Here is a 6,763-nt window from a genome sequence, read left to right on the forward strand (position 1 = left end):
ATAGGAAATGAGGTAGATTTTACATTATACAGATAGGGAATAAGTCACTACCAGAACTCTTTGGATTCCCATGATGTACCACATCGACAGGAACGGAAGAAAAGGCGGAGTTGACTATCTTTTCTATAAAGAAGATCTTTGGCCTGCATTAAATCCAAACCATAACATGATTACATGTTTTACAAAGTTGTCGTATCAACGGGGAAAAAACAACAACGAAGACATTAACACTACCCTTTCAAGCACATAGATTTCTATCGAGCGGAATAGCGCAACCTAGAGTCCAGAAAAAAACAAAAAAAAAATTTGAAAGCCCTGCTCAATCTGCAATGAAAATGTGCAAAACATGACCATTTTTAAGTCATTAGTCCAGAAATGTTTATGATACTTAAGTGGTTTACTTTGAGGTTTTAAACAAATGATTTACTGTAACCCATGCCATTATCCCCTTATTTTTTAGCACACGACACCAAACAGGTTTTTAAGTTGCCCCTAAACTGAATGAAATGAATCAGTAATTAAGTGTTACACCTTTGAAATATTGACATGTTGCTTAATTACCGTGAGGTAGCATAATGATACAAGTCTTATGAAATTCCAACAGTAAAGCATCTTAAATATGATGAGATCTTCACAATAGTACTCAAAGAAATGAAATAAGTTATTTACAAACCGCTAACCCAGATCATGCAACAGTCTCTTGACACAGGGGTTGTACCGACAGACTGGAGAATTACAAACGTAATACCGATCCACAAAAAGTGAGACAAAACCGAACCAGGTAACTACAGACCAATGTAAACTTATGGAAACTCTAATAAGATCCACAATGGAACATACCATATGGTAACAGTATCCTGGGAGACAGTCAGCATGGTTTTAGGAAGGGAAATCGTGTCTAACTAACCTGCTTGATTTTCTTGAGAATGCAACATCGACAATGGATAATTGCAAAGCATATGACATGGTTTATTTAGATTTCCAGAAAGCTTTTGATGAAGTCCCACATAAAAGATTAATCCTCAAACTGAACGCAGTAGGGATTCAAGGAAAATGCATGCACATGGATCAGTGGTTCACATGTAGAAAACAGAAAGTACTGATTAGATGAGAAACCTCAAAATGGTGCGAGGTAAACCAGTGGTGTAACACAGGGATCAGTATTAGGTTCTCTGCTATTCCTACTCTACATTAACGTTTTAGATTCTGGTATAGTAAGCAAACTTGTTAAATTTGCAGACGACACAAAAAATAGGAGTGGCAAACAATGTTGCAGCAGCAAATGTCATTCAAAATGATCTAGACAGCATTCAGAACTGGGCAGACACATGGCAAATGACATTTAACCCTTTGCGGTCCATTGTCGGACTGGGTCCGACATTGCAATTATTCCTCACAGGTCCTTTGTCGGACTGGGTCCGACATCATTATAGCAACGCAATAAACGGGTGTTTAGTCGTTTTTACTCCGGAAAAAGCCGAGAAAACCATTCAATTGCCGAATGGGAGCGACAGGAGCCGAGACAAGTCGAAAAAAAAAAAAAACGTATCTCATGATTAGTCATACATGGTATCAGGTATCAGACAACGGGGGCGGTCTGAAGTAAACAAGTTGGCTGACAATCAGCGCACAGAAAACACGGACATTTGCAGAGCTTTTTGAGATGTTATAGTAATAAAATAATGACTTGGATCACATTATTGAGGAGTTTGGTGATAAAACGAGTGATCCGGAGATGATCGATCGGTATGTACGACTATTATTATTATTATTATTTATTTCTTACATAGGTGAACGCTATAGCAAACGAAAGGGTGGGGCGGGGCTGGAGATGCCTAGTGAGTGCTTTGTTGATATGCAGGGCCATTTAAACCGTTTGACTGTGAAAAAAAATACTTTTAAACAGCACGTCTAAATTAACTGCGCGTGTGAAAATTAATTTAGACCTGGCGTGCCTGATGCGCAATTAATAAATGGACCGCAAAGGGTTAAGGCAATAAAAATGTGCATTATAAATATCATACGGGAGATACTATAAAATGTGCTACTTATTAAAATAATTTAAATGTAACTATCAATACAACAAATAACACACACACACACAAACATGAATCTCACTCTGTGACTAAAATTAAGGATACCAAGTAAATTAGATTTAAATAAAAATAATAAATCTTAATTTAATTAATATAAAAAAAGGTTAATTCACACTAAGGACAAATATCCTCTTGTCTTTCTGATTGCTAAAATCTAAAAAACCTTCACAGCCCTGAGGGTGAGAATTGGCCTGTCAGGATGAGATTAGCCTAGGATAGAACTCATCCGGGGTGAGAATTAGCCTGTAACACCGGCAATGTTGGCACTTCCTGTAGCACAGTGCCACCACTCAGCTCTCAAATGTTCTAACTCCTTCTCTATTTCTGCGTACTGGTAAAAACACTTGTACGGAGTACCGGCAAAATATTTTGTCGGGGTAATTTACAATTTGATTTATCAAAAATTATTTTGTAGGCTAAATATTGTTTCTTTGTATTTTAATTCATTTCCCACCTCCCGGCTGCTCTTGGTTGTCTGTTTACTAATATTGATGTTTAAGCCAAATAACTCAAAGTCATTTAGGTCCCGTTCATATGACTTAGGGGTGGTCGCCATGGTAACATTAGGGGTGGTCAGTTCGTACATTAGCTTGAACCAAACTATTTTCAGTGGAAACTCTTCCAGCGAGCATAGCTGACTGTGAAAGTGGGTTCACATACCTGTCAACATTTAGTTTTCAAAATAAGGGATTTTTTGTAAACTGAAATCCAGTGACCTGGATTTAAGTGAATGTCTACATAACACAAAGGCATACAACTATTCCTCTTTATTACTTGGTGATGGTCGACTGATAGTCAGTGGGTGAGCTCCATCCCAGCGGTCAAGCCAAACAACTCTATACACCAGTCTGACCTACAGTAAGCATGCAATGTTACAAAGATATTGAACCCAGATGGTGAGGCCCTGGGAGATCTCTGCTTGGACTCTATCAGGGTCACTGAAGCACAATTCCCTGTCAAATTCCCTAACTAACCCTAACGTAGCAATCCCTTTAGCCCCCGTCAAGATCAGCAACTTCCTGTCCATGGGATTCTAACCATGTTCATGTGATTCATTCACACCATACTCCACACAGCAATGCTTTTACTACTACGGACCCCCAAAAAAGTTTTTGAAGCCTTGATTTAACACACAATAATGAAATAGCAGCATTGCAGATGTTTTATAAAATGCATTGCATATTGAGTGATAACAGCTCTGGTTTCAATCTGAAGGAACACAATTCAAAAATGATGAAAGGCATGTTATAATGTAAACCAGTAACAATGCATGAAATTCTTGAAATATGTGGTTTTGGCAAACTTCAAACATCAGTGTTTTCTCAGACAAACTGGCTTCATTCAATTTCAATAAGCATCTGACAACACGAACCTGTATGACCTGGCTATGCTTTACAGCCTTCAACATTTTTTGTTGTTGCAATCTACAAATGTTTAACCTTTTATTAACAGACAGTTCCAAGAAATAATATTGTTTCTAATGGTAATACAAAACTGAAGAACACGCAATAAATACATTACAAAATCTTAACAGCATGTTCTCTTCTGTCAGGTCAGCTGTTAGACTTTTAAGGCCTGGTCACGTGGGCAACTTTTGACAATGGCAACAAGAGAAACATATTTGTTGCCTGCGTGTTGCCTTGCAAAGCAATCATAATGCTAGTGTCTGTCACGAGAAGTAAACATGCTGCGAAGGAAGGCTACGATATAAAAATGTACTAATTACATTATAACAAACAAAATAAATAAATACATAAATAAAATAAATAAATAAAAATAGAAATAAATTACATCTATTTATTTTTTTAATTTTGCCACACATTATCCTCCATAACTGCATATACAGCAAATTAATTTGAAATAAAACATTTTAAAAAATAAGCAACACGTGTATTTTATTATTGTAGAATTGTATTCATAGCTTAAATATGTTATTGTAATCACGGACGTTAACCACATACACACTGTATTGCATATCTATAGACTACATATATTGGATGAAATGCAGGAATCAGAATGCATCATATACACACTGTCTGACGTTATGGTCGAGCCTCATCATCAGTTTTTTTATTTTTCTTAAAAATATTTCCCTAACATAAAACCAATGTCACCTTACAATAATTGATTTTGAGTTTCAGCGTTTTAAAACAAAATATCAAACAGAACAAAATTTCAATGTACCATTTGTAATTCAGTAATATGAGAGAATTGGTCAGGGGTCTGAATACTTTTGCAAGGCACTGTATATGTACAGTTGTAATCAAAAGTTTACATACCCCGATGAAAATTTAGAAATTTCTTGAAAACAAATAATTTTAGGAAGAATCTTTTGTGGCAAAAGTTTTGCTTTTATGGATGAGTTAAAAAAGTTACAAGAAAAAGATGTCTACAATTATTTATTTCAGCAATTTTTTGGCAAAATTCAAACTTCTATTTTCACTCTGCATTGCGTATGCCCAGAATTTTTTTTCCCTCAAGACCGAGGACACTCATCAAAAACTGCTACTTATTTTTTTGGATGACAGAGTACGTGTTTTGTAAAGTTACATTTCACTCCACATGTAATAATTAGTTTTATATTAAATATAGACAGTTGGTGTTAACGAATACTAAAGTGTACTAAACAGCTAGGCACATTTTTTTTAAATAAAAAAGCAAAAGATAAAAAGGCAACTATAGGCTGACTGCAATTTGTTTTACATTGAAGCGTAGCGTTTTCTTGACACTAAGTAACCCTTAAGAACACCTTTGTAAAATTGTTTTTCAAAGGCAGTATTAATATTATTAATCGTCTGAATATATTACGTTTCTCTGGTATCATTTAAAAATGTATCAGATACAATGGAAGACAAATTTAAATTCATTTGAAATTATATTTTGAAAAACGTTCACCCAGAAGGCAAAACTCGCGATGCTTGGCTGCTACCTTTTCTATTGAAGGTTAGTACACTGATTATTCATTTTCTATCTATATCCGTTTTGTTGTTGAAAAATTATTCCTGCCATTTCGCACCCATCAAATTGTGCTACCTTCATATATTGAACTGGCAAGGTATGATCATTTGACAGTCGTTTCACACCCATCAAATTGTGCTACCTTCTACAAAGAACATTATCAAAGCATGATATATTTGTGGCATCAATCAATTACATTTTCACAACAGAGGATTTGATACATATGGTAACTGTATGAATTTATATTTATGTTGTATTATTATTATTAGAGATATTTCCTGGTGTGAATTCCAATCATGTTGTTGATATTTGTTTAAAAATAAGTACTGTTAACTATATTACATTATTTTAGTTCTGCTATATATTTTTTTAGAATATTTTCAAACTACTCTCTATATAAACCATCGAGATGAATTGTCAGATCGTTATTTTTTGGTCAAGTTAAAACATTTATAGATAGATTACATTCTGATACAGGTAGCTGATTTGGACAAGGTAGCAACATGTGATGCTTGCACATGTCATATTTTGCTACCGGTGCAGTGTTATAAAGTGGTACATCGTCACAATATGGTATGATAAATATTTGCATACTGTTTTCTTAATGGTGGCATTCATTTAAAAAGATGTAAAAGAAGGAAAACAGCATAACGTACCAGATATGAATGGGCACTTCCGTGTGTTCTTAGCGGAAGTTGTTTAGGTATGCGCGAGCAAGCGCAGTGCGCTGTGTATGAATTTTACCTGTGTACCTGAAAATAACAGTACACCGGTAGCAAATTTTTACAAAGCAGCAAATATTTACATTACACAGGTAACCCAACAAAGTTTGTATACTGACGTGTATTTTTAATCATGAAATATTTGCAGTAAACCTGTATGCCAAAAAAAAAAAAAAATTACCACCATGCTTAAGAAAGAACATGCGCATCAGTTTCTGGTAGCATAATGTAGGTCTGTATAAAACACTCAGATTGTAAACTATAAAATTGAACCTAGAATGTTGTGGCGTGCCAAATGCTGCTATGGGTAAATTTATTTTCTTATTTTTCACCCCCCAATCCATCATATTCTGGTAGTCTGAATTATTTTGGTACTAATTAAGATAATTAATTACCGCCATATCCTGATAGTTAAAAATAAAAATAACTAATTAACAGTAGTTTTTTGCTTTTCTGCTGTTAGAATGTGTATTCTTTTGTACTTTCAAAGTCTATAAAAATAACGTCAGGGTTACAGCGTCTAAATGATACAGTAACAGGGTATTCTTTTTTTCAACCCAAACAAAGACCACGCATGCGCATTGATGTAGGCTGTAAATGCACTGCAAATATTTGTGTGTTTAATTATTTAACTCCTCTTCTTATAAGTTATTTAAGTTTCACTTTTATATACCTACACGCAGTCGAGAAAAGCAGATTTTCAACTATAAACTGGTAGAGCACGTTACGTTTACCAACAATAAAAATATTACAAAAATACACAAAATAACAAAACAAAAACAAACCACACGCACACTACATACCATAACATTTTATACACTTGGCCTAATAAAAATCCTATACAATAATAAGTTAAACAAATATATTACTCACATGTATTTTACACTGAGGGCAGCCACGCCCGCTTCAGGCGTTTCATGGGGCTTTCGTGAAAGGAGAAGGAAAGTTGTCTGTCGAGCGCCTATATTTACTTATTGTATGTAAGTA

Source organism: Acipenser ruthenus, unplaced genomic scaffold, assembly GCF_902713425.1.
Source record: "Acipenser ruthenus unplaced genomic scaffold, fAciRut3.2 maternal haplotype, whole genome shotgun sequence".
NCBI classification, from domain to species: Eukaryota; Metazoa; Chordata; class Actinopteri; order Acipenseriformes; family Acipenseridae; genus Acipenser; species Acipenser ruthenus.